The 12,941-nt window shown below is 67.8% G+C and overlaps 6 non-coding genes across 6 annotated transcripts; all 6 read right to left on the minus strand.

The window, feature by feature from the left end:
• Nucleotides 1-750: 750 nt before the first annotated feature.
• Nucleotides 751-869, minus strand: LOC141413518 (5S ribosomal RNA). Its single transcript, XR_012438309.1, has one exon. It is a non-coding gene; the product is annotated as a 5S ribosomal RNA (ribosomal RNA).
• Nucleotides 870-3,014: 2,145 nt separating this feature from the next.
• On the minus strand, nucleotides 3,015-3,133 carry LOC141412570 (5S ribosomal RNA). The gene has a single exon (XR_012437412.1). It is a non-coding gene; the product is annotated as a 5S ribosomal RNA (ribosomal RNA).
• Nucleotides 3,134-5,278: 2,145 nt separating this feature from the next.
• LOC141413519 (5S ribosomal RNA) lies at nucleotides 5,279-5,397 on the minus strand. Its single transcript, XR_012438310.1, has one exon. It is a non-coding gene; the product is annotated as a 5S ribosomal RNA (ribosomal RNA).
• Nucleotides 5,398-7,542: 2,145 nt separating this feature from the next.
• LOC141413520 (5S ribosomal RNA) lies at nucleotides 7,543-7,661 on the minus strand. The gene has a single exon (XR_012438311.1). It is a non-coding gene; the product is annotated as a 5S ribosomal RNA (ribosomal RNA).
• A 2,142-nt stretch (nucleotides 7,662-9,803) lies between these two features.
• LOC141412822 (5S ribosomal RNA) lies at nucleotides 9,804-9,922 on the minus strand. Its single transcript, XR_012437664.1, has one exon. It is a non-coding gene; the product is annotated as a 5S ribosomal RNA (ribosomal RNA).
• A 2,145-nt stretch (nucleotides 9,923-12,067) lies between these two features.
• Nucleotides 12,068-12,186, minus strand: LOC141413521 (5S ribosomal RNA). The gene has a single exon (XR_012438312.1). It is a non-coding gene; the product is annotated as a 5S ribosomal RNA (ribosomal RNA).
• Nucleotides 12,187-12,941: the final 755 nt, after the last annotated feature.

Below are 12,941 nucleotides of genomic sequence, written 5' to 3' on the forward strand. Positions count from 1 at the left end.
GGTCCCTTCCGTCGTGCCCAAGCCCATGTGACCCCGAAGGCCAGGTGGCCCCGGTCCTTGAGCTGACTGAGGAGTGCTTTGAGACCCGGAGGGTGGCACAGGCGACTGGGCGCCAGCGGCGGCCCTCCCTCCCTTTGAGCGGGACGGGGAGCTGCCGCTGGCATCCGGAGCTCTGGCGGCCTGCGCCCTCTGTCCCTGTGACCGCAGGCTCTGCCGTGGGAGGCGGGATCCCACGTAGAGGTCGCGCGCTGGCTGCCCTGTCTTGGGTTGAGCGACGGAGCGCGACGTGGAGCAGCACCCGACTGAGGCTCCCTGCTTCTCTGTCCCCTGGCGTCTTGCCCTGGACCCAGTGCACCACCTTGTGGCGAGCCCAGGTGTGGCGCGTCCCGCTGTGGGGCCCGCTGGGGTGCAGGAACCACTTTCTCATGGCTTCCGCACGTCCCTCCCCGCCCGCCTGGAGGGCAGTTGGGGAGCGGTCCCAAACGTGGCCTGGGACCAACCTCGCTGGTGACCCGTGTCGCGGGCGCGCGCCCCAGGAGAGTGTGGGGAGGGGAGAGGATTCGGGGACGTAGCTGTGAGGATTCGGTGTGCGTGGGTCTGGCGGGTGGCCCGGACGGGGTCGGGGTCGTGGTCACGGTGGGTCGTTGTGGTGGTGGTGGTGGTGGTGGTGCTGGGGGTGGTGGTGGTGGTGGGGGGCGTGGTGGCGAAGTCCCCGAAGACAAAAGGAGCAGCGAGGGAGGGAGGAGCAAAAGCCTACAGCACCCGGTATTCCCAGGCGGTCTCCCATCCAAGTACTAACCAGGCCCGACCCTGCTTAGCTTCCGAGATCAGACGAGATCGGGCGCGTTCAGGGTGGTATGGCCGTAGACGCTAGCCGCCGCCTCCGGGAGCCCCAAGAGCCTGCCGAGGGCCCCGGCGTGCGTCTCCACGCTGCTCTCCTGGCATGGCTGGGAGTCCGGGTGGGGGCTGGCAGCCCGGGGCCAGCGGCCAGAGGCCCCGCGCGCCTGCTCGGGCAGCCGGTCTCGCCCAGGTGGCCGCTGGGTGGCTTTCTTCCCGAGGTGTCCTGCTGCCAGGACGAGGGTCAAGTTTTCTCGGGGGAAAATTTCTCAGTGCTCTCGGGCGCTTGTTCTTCTGGGAATGTCCACTGCTGTGGCCAAGGCGGGGGACGCACAGCTCGGGCCAGGGCAAGCAGCCGCCCTCCTCCGTCGCCTCCTGGAGCCGTATCCTTGGGTGGGTGCGTGGCTCCCAGCGGAGGTCTCGGGGACCCTTCCGGTCCTCTTCGTCCGGAAAGCGACACTGCCCCTCCAGCCCATCAGGAAAACGGCAGCCGCGCCCTTCGCCGACCCGCTCCGCCCTCCTCCACACTCAGGGCCTGGGGCTGCGGGGCTGAATCGTGAGGCTTTCCAGCCCAGGACTTCACCTCTGGCCCCTTTCACACCCGGGATCTTGGGAAGAAGAAACAAAACCAAACACAGCCAAAGCCATCTCCTCCGACCCGGGGCCCCTCCACATCCCTTCCGATCCCGGGTTCCTGCCGGCCTCCCGGGGCGTTTCTCCCAGGCAGGCCTTCGCGGCCACTACACGGGGCTGAGCACTCGAGTCCTCGGGCGTCACGGGGCCCGCGGCCACGCCAAGCACGCACGACTCCCGGGTCTCGTCTGCTCCTGGGTGCCCTGGGCCTCTTCCCTGTGCCGCTGCTGGGTCTTGTGCCCCTGCTTGGCCTCCTTCAGACCCGGCCCCGTGCTACGCGGCCACGTGCTACAGGATCGTGCCAGCAGAACTGGCCCTGGCTGAGCCCCGTACCCACCCTCCTGCCATCCCTGGCCCTGCTAGCAAATGGCAGAGATCCTCTGGCCTCCGAGCCCAGACAAAAATCCTGATGCAGTTGGCCGAGGGGCCGCAAACCAAGGCTTCGCTTGTTCCCGCTCAGGCCCCAGCCATACCCTCTTGTCCTTCGGCTGCTCGTGTGTGGGGTGGGGGAGAGGAGGGTGCGTCCCCGTGCGTGCGTGCGTGGTCTGGGTGTCTCTGCGTGGTGTGTGTGTGTGTGTGTGTGTGTGTTAGATGCCGTGCCTGGTGTAGGTGGGGAAGAGCTAGCCCTCACGCACAGAGCCCCATCACACACTGGGGCCGGGCCGAGGGGGTCAATCTGCTCGGCCTGATTGCGTTGGGCATACATTGCAGAAGGTGGGTTTTCCAAGGCGGAGCAGAGGGTCCCGGCACCTGAGGTTGTCCACGGGGAGAATGTCTGTTGCACGGGGGCAAGCGGTCCCTTCCGTCGTGCCCAAGCCCATGTGACCCCGAAGGCCAGGTGGCCCCGGTCCTTGAGCTGACTGAGGAGTGCTTTGAGACCCGGAGGGTGGCACAGGCGACTGGGCGCCAGCGGCGGCCCTCCCTCCCTTTGAGAGGGACGGGGAGCTGCCGCTGGCATCCGGAGCTGTGGCGGCCTGCCCCCTCTGTCCCTGTGACCGCAGGCTCTGCCGTGGGAGGCGGGATCCCACGTAGAGGTCGCGCGCTGGCTGCCCTGTCTTGGGTTGAGCGACGGAGCGCGACGTGGAGCAGCACCCGACTGAGGCTCCCTGCTTCTCTGTCCCCTGGCGTCTTGCCCTGGACCCAGTGCACCACCTTGTGGCGAGCCCAGGTGTGGCGCGTCCCGCTGTGGGGCCCGCTGGGGTGCAGGACCCACTTTCTCATGGCTTCCGCACGTCCCTCCCCGCCCGCCTGGAGGGCAGTTGGGGAGCGGTCCCCAACGTGGCCTGGGACCAACCTCGCTGGTGACCCGTGTCGCGGGCGTGCGCCCCAGGAGAGTGTGGGGAGGGGAGAGGATTCGGGGACGTAGCTGTGAGGATTCGGTGTGCGTGGGTCTGGCGGGTGGCCCGGACGGGGTCGGGGTCGTGGTCACGGTGGGTCGTTGTGGTGGTGGTGGTGGTGGTGGTGCTGGGGGTGGTGGTGGTGGTGGGGGGGGTGGTGGCGAAGTCCCCGAAGACAAAAGGAGCAGCGAGGGAGGGAGGAGCAAAAGCCTACAGCACCCGGTATTCCCAGGCGGTCTCCCATCCAAGTACTAACCAGGTCCGACCCTGCTTAGCTTCCGAGATCAGACGAGATCGGGCGCGTTCAGGGTGGTATGGCCGTAGACGCTAGCCGCCGCCTCCGGGAGCCCCAAGAGCCTGCCGAGGGCCCCGGCGTGCGTCTCCACGCTGCTCTCCTGGCACGGCTGGGAGTCCGGGTGGGGGCTGGCAGCCCGGGGCCAGCGGCCAGAGGCCCCGCGCGCCTGCTCGGGCAGCCGGTCTCGCCCAGGTGGCCGCTGGGTGGCTTTCTTCCCGAGGTGTCCTGCTGCCAGGACGAGGGTCAAGTTTTCTCGGGGGAAAATTTCTCAGTGCTCTCGGGCGCTTGTTCTTCTGGGAATGTCCACTGCTGTGGCCAAGGCGGGGGACGCACAGCTCGGGCCAGGGCAAGCAGCCGCCCTCCTCCGTCGCCTCCTGGAGCCGTATCCTTGGGTGGGTGCGTGGCTCCCAGCGGAGGTCTCGGGGACCCTTCCGGTCCTCTTCGTCCGGAAAGCGACACTGCCCCTCCAGCCCATCAGGAAAACGGCAGCCGCGCCCTTCGCCGACCCGCTCCGCCCTCCTCCACACTCAGGGCCTGGGGCTGCGGGGCTGAATCGTGAGGCTTTCCAGCCCAGGACTTCACCTCTGGCCCCTTTCACACCCGGGATCTTGGGAAGAAGAAACAAAACCAAACACAGCCAAAGCCATCTCCTCCGACCCGGGGCCCCTCCACATCCCTTCCGATCCCGGGTTCCTGCCGGCCTCCCGGGGCGTTTCTCCCAGGCAGGCCTTCGCGGCCACTACACGGGGCTGAGCACTCGAGTCCTCGGGCGTCACGGGGCCCGCGGCCACGCCAAGCACGCACGACTCCCGGGTCTCGTCTGCTCCTGGGTGCCCTGGGCCTCTTCCCTGTGCCGCTGCTGGGTCTTGTGCCCCTGCTTGGCCTCCTTCAGACCCGGCCCCGTGCTACGCGGCCACGTGCTACAGGATCGTGCCAGCAGAACTGGCCCTGGCTGAGCCCCGTACCCACCCTCCTGCCATCCCTGGCCCTGCTAGCAAATGGCAGAGATCCTCTGGCCTCCGAGCCCAGACAAAAATCCTGATGCAGTTGGCCGAGGGGCCGCAAACCAAGGCTTCGCTTGTTCCCGCTCAGGCCCCAGCCATACCCTCTTGTCCTTCGGCTGCTCGTGTGTGGGGTGGGGGAGAGGAGGGTGCGTCCCCGTGCGTGCGTGCGTGGTCTGGGTGTCTCTGCGTGGTGTGTGTGTGTGTGTGTGTGTGTGTTAGATGCCGTGCCTGGTGTAGGTGGGGAAGAGCAAGCCCTCACGCACAGAGCCCCATCACACACTGGGGCCGGGCCGAGGGGGTCAATCTGCTCGGCCTGATTGCGTTGGGCATACATTGCAGAAGGTGGGTTTTCCAAGGCGGAGCAGAGGGTCCCGGCACCTGAGGTTGTCCACGGGGAGAATGTCTGTTCCACGGGGGCAAGCGGTCCCTTCCGTCGTGCCCAAGCCCATGTGACCCCGAAGGCCAGGTGGCCCCGGTCCTTGAGCTGACTGAGGAGTGCTTTGAGACCCGGAGGGTGGCACAGGCGACTGGGCGCCAGCGGCGGCCCTCCCTCCCTTTGAGCGGGACGGGGAGCTGCCGCTGGCATCCGGAGCTCTGGCGGCCTGCGCCCTCTGTCCCTGTGACCGCAGGCTCTGCCGTGGGAGGCGGGATCCCACGTAGAGGTCGCGCGCTGGCTGCCCTGTCTTGGGTTGAGCGACGGAGCGCGACGTGGAGCAGCACCCGACTGAGGCTCCCTGCTTCTCTGTCCCCTGGCGTCTTGCCCTGGACCCAGTGCACCACCTTGTGGCGAGCCCAGGTGTGGCGCGTCCCGCTGTGGGGCCCGCTGGGGTGCAGGAACCACTTTCTCATGGCTTCCGCACGTCCCTCCCCGCCCGCCTGGAGGGCAGTTGGGGAGCGGTCCCCAACGTGGCCTGGGACCAACCTCGCTGGTGACCCGTGTCGCGGGCGCGCGCCCCAGGAGAGTGTGGGGAGGGGAGAGGATTCGGGGACGTAGCTGTGAGGATTCGGTGTGCGTGGGTCTGGCGGGTGGCCCGGACGGGGTCGGGGTCGTGGTCACGGTGGGTCGTTGTGGTGGTGGTGGTGGTGGTGGTGCTGGGGGTGGTGGTGGTGGTGGGGGGCGTGGTGGCGAAGTCCCCGAAGACAAAAGGAGCAGCGAGGGAGGGAGGAGCAAAAGCCTACAGCACCCGGTATTCCCAGGCGGTCTCCCATCCAAGTACTAACCAGGCCCGACCCTGCTTAGCTTCCGAGATCAGACGAGATCGGGCGCGTTCAGGGTGGTATGGCCGTAGACGCTAGCCGCCGCCTCCGGGAGCCCCAAGAGCCTGCCGAGGGCCCCGGCGTGCGTCTCCACGCTGCTCTCCTGGCATGGCTGGGAGTCCGGGTGGGGGCTGGCAGCCCGGGGCCAGCGGCCAGAGGCCCCGCGCGCCTGCTCGGGCAGCCGGTCTCGCCCAGGTGGCCGCTGGGTGGCTTTCTTCCCGAGGTGTCCTGCTGCCAGGACGAGGGTCAAGTTTTCTCGGGGGAAAATTTCTCAGTGCTCTCGGGCGCTTGTTCTTCTGGGAATGTCCACTGCTGTGGCCAAGGCGGGGGACGCACAGCTCGGGCCAGGGCAAGCAGCCGCCCTCCTCCGTCGCCTCCTGGAGCCGTATCCTTGGGTGGGTGCGTGGCTCCCAGCGGAGGTCTCGGGGACCCTTCCGGTCCTCTTCGTCCGGAAAGCGACACTGCCCCTCCAGCCCATCAGGAAAACGGCAGCCGCGCCCTTCGCCGACCCGCTCCGCCCTCCTCCACACTCAGGGCCTGGGGCTGCGGGGCTGAATCGTGAGGCTTTCCAGCCCAGGACTTCACCTCTGGCCCCTTTCACACCCGGGATCTTGGGAAGAAGAAACAAAACCAAACACAGCCAAAGCCATCTCCTCCGACCCGGGGCCCCTCCACATCCCTTCCGATCCCGGGTTCCTGCCGGCCTCCCGGGGCGTTTCTCCCAGGCAGGCCTTCGCGGCCACTACACGGGGCTGAGCACTCGAGTCCTCGGGCGTCACGGGGCCCGCGGCCACGCCAAGCACGCACGACTCCCGGGTCTCGTCTGCTCCTGGGTGCCCTGGGCCTCTTCCCTGTGCCGCTGCTGGGTCTTGTGCCCCTGCTTGGCCTCCTTCAGACCCGGCCCCGTGCTACGCGGCCACGTGCTACAGGATCGTGCCAGCAGAACTGGCCCTGGCTGAGCCCCGTACCCACCCTCCTGCCATCCCTGGCCCTGCTAGCAAATGGCAGAGATCCTCTGGCCTCCGAGCCCAGACAAAAATCCTGATGCAGTTGGCCGAGTGGCCGCAAACCAAGGCTTCGCTTGTTCCCGCTCAGGCCCCAGCCATACCCTCTTGTCCTTCGGCTGCTCGTGTGTGGGGTGGGGGAGAGGAGGGTGCGTCCCCGTGCGTGCGTGCGTGGTCTGGGTGTCTCTGCGTGGTGTGTGTGTGTGTGTGTGTGTGTGTTAGATGCCGTGCCTGGTGTAGGTGGGGAAGAGCAAGCCCTCACGCACAGAGCCCCATCACACACTGGGGCCGGGCCGAGGGGGTCAATCTGCTCGGCCTGATTGCATTGGGCATACATTGCAGAAGGTGGGTTTTCCAAGGCGGAGCAGAGGGTCCCGGCACCTGAGGTTGTCCACGGGGAGAATGTCTGTTGCACGGGGGCAAGCGGTCCCTTCCGTCGTGCCCAAGCCCATGTGACCCCGAAGGCCAGGTGGCCCCGGTCCTTGAGCTGACTGAGGAGTGCTTTGAGACCCGGAGGGTGGCACAGGCGACTGGGCGCCAGCGGCGGCCCTCCCTCCCTTTGAGCGGGACGGGGAGCTGCCGCTGGCATCCGGAGCTGTGGCGGCCTGCCCCCTCTGTCCCTGTGACCGCAGGCTCTGCCGTGGGAGGCGGGATCCCACGTAGAGGTCGCGCGCTGGCTGCCCTGTCTTGGGTTGAGCGACGGAGCGCGACGTGGAGCAGCACCCGACTGAGGCTCCCTGCTTCTCTGTCCCCTGGCGTCTTGCCCTGGACCCAGTGCACCACCTTGTGGCGAGCCCAGGTGTGGCGCGTCCCGCTGTGGGGCCCGCTGGGGTGCAGGACCCACTTTCTCATGGCTTCCGCACGTCCCTCCCCGCCCGCCTGGAGGGCAGTTGGGGAGCGGTCCCCAACGTGGCCTGGGACCAACCTCGCTGGTGACCCGTGTCGCGGGCGTGCGCCCCAGGAGAGTGTGGGGAGGGGAGAGGATTCGGGGACGTAGCTGTGAGGATTCGGTGTGCGTGGGTCTGGCGGGTGGCCCGGACGGGGTCGGGGTCGTGGTCACGGTGGGTCGTTGTGGTGGTGGTGGTGGTGGTGGTGCTGGGGGTGGTGGTGGTGGTGGGGGGGGTGGTGGCGAAGTCCCCGAAGACAAAAGGAGCAGCGAGGGAGGGAGGAGCAAAAGCCTACAGCACCCGGTATTCCCAGGCGGTCTCCCATCCAAGTACTAACCAGGCCCGACCCTGCTTAGCTTCCGAGATCAGACGAGATCGGGCGCGTTCAGGGTGGTATGGCCGTAGACGCTAGCCGCCGCCTCCGGGAGCCCCAAGAGCCTGCCGAGGGCCCCGGCGTGCGTCTCCACGCTGCTCTCCTGGCACGGCTGGGAGTCCGGGTGGGGGCTGGCAGCCCGGGGCCAGCGGCCAGAGGCCCCGCGCGCCTGCTCGGGCAGCCGGTCTCGCCCAGGTGGCCGCTGGGTGGCTTTCTTCCCGAGGTGTCCTGCTGCCAGGACGAGGGTCAAGTTTTCTCGGGGGAAAATTTCTCAGTGCTCTCGGGCGCTTGTTCTTCTGGGAATGTCCACTGCTGTGGCCAAGGCGGGGGACGCACAGCTCGGGCCAGGGCAAGCAGCCGCCCTCCTCCGTCGCCTCCTGGAGCCGTATCCTTGGGTGGGTGCGTGGCTCCCAGCGGAGGTCTCGGGGACCCTTCCGGTCCTCTTCGTCCGGAAAGCGCCACTGCCCCTCCAGCCCATCAGGAAAACGGCAGCCGCGCCCTTCGCCGACCCGCTCCGCCCTCCTCCACACTCAGGGCCTGGGGCTGCGGGGCTGAATCGTGAGGCTTTCCAGCCCAGGACTTCACCTCTGGCCCCTTTCACACCCGGGATCTTGGGAAGAAGAAACAAAACCAAACACAGCCAAAGCCATCTCCTCCGACCCGGGGCCCCTCCACATCCCTTCCGATCCCGGGTTCCTGCCGGCCTCCCGGGGCGTTTCTCCCAGGCAGGCCTTCGCGGCCACTACACGGGGCTGAGCACTCGAGTCCTCGGGCGTCACGGGGCCCGCGGCCACGCCAAGCACGCACGACTCCCGGGTCTCGTCTGCTCCTGGGTGCCCTGGGCCTCTTCCCTGTGCCGCTGCTGGGTCTTGTGCCCCTGCTTGGCCTCCTTCAGACCCGGCCCCGTGCTACGCGGCCACGTGCTACAGGATCGTGCCAGCAGAACTGGCCCTGGCTGAGCCCCGTACCCACCCTCCTGCCATCCCTGGCCCTGCTAGCAAATGGCAGAGATCCTCTGGCCTCCGAGCCCAGACAAAAATCCTGATGCAGTTGGCCGAGGGGCCGCAAACCAAGGCTTCGCTTGTTCCCGCTCAGGCCCCAGCCATACCCTCTTGTCCTTCGGCTGCTCGTGTGTGGGGTGGGGGAGAGGAGGGTGCGTCCCCGTGCGTGTGTGCGTGGTCTGGGTGTCTCTGCGTGGTGTGTGTGTGTGTGTGTGTGTGTGTTAGATGCCGTGCCTGGTGTAGGTGGGGAAGAGCAAGCCCTCACGCACAGAGCCCCATCACACACTGGGGCCGGGCCGAGGGGGTCAATCTGCTCGGCCTGATTGCGTTGGGCATACATTGCAGAAGGTGGGTTTTCCAAGGCGGAGCAGAGGGTCCCGGCACCTGAGGTTGTCCACGGGGAGAATGTCTGTTCCACGGGGGCAAGCGGTCCCTTCCGTCATGCCCAAGCCCATGTGACCCCGAAGGCCAGGTGGCCCCGGTCCTTGAGCTGACTGAGGAGTGCTTTGAGACCCGGAGGGTGGCACAGGCGTCTGGGCGCCAGCGGCGGCCCTCCCTCCCTTTGAGCGGGACGGGGAGCTGCCGCTGGCATCCGGAGCTCTGGCGGCCTGCGCCCTCTGTCCCTGTGACCGCAGGCTCTCCGTGGGAGGCGGGATCCCACGTAGAGGTCGCACGCTGGCTGCCCTGTCTTGGGTTGAGCGACGGAGCGCGACGTGGAGCAGCACCCGACTGAGGCTCCCTGCTTCTCTGTCCCCTGGCGTCTTGCCCTGGACCCAGTGCACCACCTTGTGGCGAGCCCAGGTGTGGCACGTCCCGCTGTGGGGCCCGCTGGGGTGCAGGACCCACTTTCTCATGGCTTCCGCACGTCCCTCCCCGCCCGCCTGGAGGGCAGTTGGGGAGCGGTCCCCAACGTGGCCTGGGACCAACCTCGCTGGTGACCCGGGTCGCGGGCGCGCGCCCCAGGAGAGTGTGGGGAGGGGAGAGTATTCGGGGACGTAGCTGTGAGGATTCGGTGTGCGTGGGTCTGGAGGGTGGCCCGGACGGGGTCGGGGTCGTGGTCACGGTGGGTCGTTGTGGTGGTGGTGGTGGTGGTGGTGCTGGGGGTGGTGGTGGTGGGGGGGGGTGGTGGCGAAGTCCCCGAAGACAAAAGGAGCAGCGAGGGAGGGAGGAGCAAAAGCCTACAGCACCCGGTATTCCCAGGCGTTCTCCCATCCAAGTACTAACCAGGCCCGACCCTGCTTAGCTTCCGAGATCAGACGAGATCGGGCGCGTTCAGGGTGGTATGGCCGTAGACGCTAGCCGCCGCCTCCGGGAGCCCCAAGAGCCTGCCGAGGGCCCCGGCGTGCGTCTCCACGCTGCTCTCCTGGCACGGCTGGGAGTCCGGGTGGGGGCTGGCAGCCCGGGGCCAGCGGCCAGAGGCCCCGCGCGCCTGCTCGGGCAGCCGGTCTCGCCCAGGTGGCCGCTGGGTGGCTTTCTTCCCGAGGTGTCCTGCTGCCAGGACGAGGGTCAAGTTTTCTCGGGGGAAAATTTCTCAGTGCTCTCGGGCGCTTGTTCTTCTGGGAATGTCCACTGCTGTGGCCAAGGCGGGGGACGCACAGCTCGGGCCAGGGCAAGCAGCCGCCCTCCTCCGTCGCCTCCTGGAGCCGTATCCTTGGGTGGGTGCGTGGCTCCCAGCGGAGGTCTCGGGGACCCTTCCGGTCCTCTTCGTCCGGAAAGCGCCACTGCCCCTCCAGCCCATCAGGAAAACGGCAGCCGCGCCCTTCGCCGACCCGCTCCGCCCTCCTCCACACTCAGGGCCTGGGGCTGCGGGGCTGAATCGTGAGGCTTTCCAGCCCAGGACTTCACCTCTGGCCCCTTTCACACCTGGGATCTTGGGAAGAAGAAACAAAACCAAACACAGCCAAAGCCATCTCCTCCGACCCGGGGCCCCTCCACATCCCTTCCGATCCCGGGTTCCTGCCGGCCTCCCGGGGCGTTTCTCCCAGGCAGGCCTTCGCGGCCACTACACGGGGCTGAGCACTCGAGTCCTCGGGCGTCACGGGGCCCGCGGCCACGCCAAGCACGCACGACTCCCGGGTCTCGTCTGCTCCTGGGTGCCCTGGGCCTCTTCCCTGTGCCGCTGCTGGGTCTTGTGCCCCTGCTTGGCCTCCATCAGACCCGGCCCCGTGCTACGCAGCCACGTGCTACAGGATCGTGCCAGCAGAACTGGCCCTGGCTGAGCCCCGTACCCACCCTCCTGCCATCCCTGGCCCTGCTAGCAAATGGCAGAGATCCTCTGGCCTCCGAGCCCAGACAAAAATCCTGATGCAGATGGCCGAGGGGCCGCAAACCAAGGCTTCGCTTGTTCCCGCTCAGGCCCCAGCCATACCCTCTTGTCCTTCGGCTGCTCGTGTGTGGGGTGGGGGAGAGGAGGGTGCGTCCCTGTGCGTGCGTGCGTGGTCTGGGTGTCTCTGCGTGGTGTGTGTGTGTGTGTGTGTGTGTGTTAGATGCCGTGCCTGGTGTAGGTGGGGAAGAGCAAGCCCTCACGCACAGAGCCCCATCACACACTGGGGCCGGGCCGAGGGGGTCAATCTGCTCGGCCTGATTGCGTTGGGCATACATTGCAGAAGGTGGGTTTTCCAAGGCGGAGCAGAGGGTCCCGGCACCTGAGGTTGTCCACGGGGAGAATGTCTGTTGCACGGGGGCAAGCGGTCCCTTCCGTCGTGCCCAAGCCCATGTGACCCCGAAGGCCAGGTGGCCCCGGTCCTTGAGCTGACTGAGGAGTGCTTTGAGACCCGGAGGGTGGCACAGGCGACTGGGCGCCAGCGGCGGCCCTCCCTCCCTTTGAGCGGGACGGGGAGCTGCCGCTGGCATCCGGAGCTGTGGCGGCCTGCCCCCTCTGTCCCTGTGACCACAGGCTCTGCCGTGGGAGGCGGGATCCCACGTAGAGGTCGCGCGCTGGCTGCCCTGTCTTGGGTTGAGCGACGGAGCGCGACGTGGAGCAGCACCCGACTGAGGCTCCCTGCTTCTCTGTCCCCTGGCGTCTTGCCCTGGACCCAGTGCACCACCTTGTGGCGAGCCCAGGTGTGGCGCGTCCCGCTGTGGGGCCCGCTGGGGTGCAGGACCCACTTTCTCATGGCTTCCGCACGTCCCTCCCCGCCCGCCTGGAGGGCAGTTGGGGAGCGGTCCCCAACGTGGCCTGGGACCAACCTCGCTGGTGACCCGTGTCGCGGGCGCGCGCCCCAGGAGAGTGTGGGGAGGGGAGAGGATTCGGGGACGTAGCTGTGAGGATTCGGTGTGCGTGGGTCTGGCGGGTGGCCCGGACGGGGTCGGGGTCGTGGTCACGGTGGGTCGTTGTGGTGGTGGTGGTGGTGGTGGTGCTGGGGGTGGTGGTGGTGGTGGGGGGCGTGGTGGCGAAGTCCCCGAAGACAAAAGGAGCAGCGAGGGAGGGAGGAGCAAAAGCCTACAGCACCCGGTATTCCCAGGCGGTCTCCCATCCAAGTACTAACCAGGCCCGACCCTGCTTAGCTTCCGAGATCAGACGAGATCGGGCGCGTTCAGGGTGGTATGGCCGTAGACGCTAGCCGCCGCCTCCGGGAGCCCCAAGAGCCTGCCGAGGGCCCCGGCGTGCGTCTCCACGCTGCTCTCCTGGCACGGCTGGGAGTCCGGGTGGGGGCTGGCAGCCCGGGGCCAGCGGCCAGAGGCCCCGCGCGCCTGCTCGGGCAGCCGGTCTCGCCCAGGTGGCCGCTGGGTGGCTTTCTTCCCGAGGTGTCCTGCTGCCAGGACGAGGGTCAAGTTTTCTCGGGGGAAAATTTCTCAGTGCTCTCGGGCGCTTGTTCTTCTGGGAATGTCCACTGCTGTGGCCAAGGCGGGGGACGCACAGCTCGGGCCAGGGCAAGCAGCCGCCCTCCTCCGTCGCCTCCTGGAGCCGTATCCTTGGGTGGGTGCGTGGCTCCCAGCGGAGGTCTCGGGGACCCTTCCGGTCCTCTTCGTCCGGAAAGCGACACTGCCCCTCCAGCCCATCAGGAAAACGGCAGCCGCGCCCTTCGCCGACCCGCTCCGCCCTCCTCCACACTCAGGGCCTGGGGCTGCGGGGCTGAATCGTGAGGCTTTCCAGCCCAGGACTTCACCTCTGGCCCCTTTCACACCCGGGATCTTGGGAAGAAGAAACAAAACCAAACACAGCCAAAGCCATCTCCTCCGACCCGGGGCCCCTCCACATCCCTTCCGATCCCGGGTTCCTGCCGGCCTCCCGGGGCGTTTCTCCCAGGCAGGCCTTCGCGGCCACTACACGGGGCTGAGCACTCGAGTCCTCGGGCGTCACGGGGCCCGCG

The sequence above is a fragment of the Castor canadensis genome, chromosome 10, assembly GCF_047511655.1.
Source record: "Castor canadensis chromosome 10, mCasCan1.hap1v2, whole genome shotgun sequence".
Taxonomy (NCBI): domain Eukaryota; kingdom Metazoa; phylum Chordata; class Mammalia; order Rodentia; family Castoridae; genus Castor; species Castor canadensis.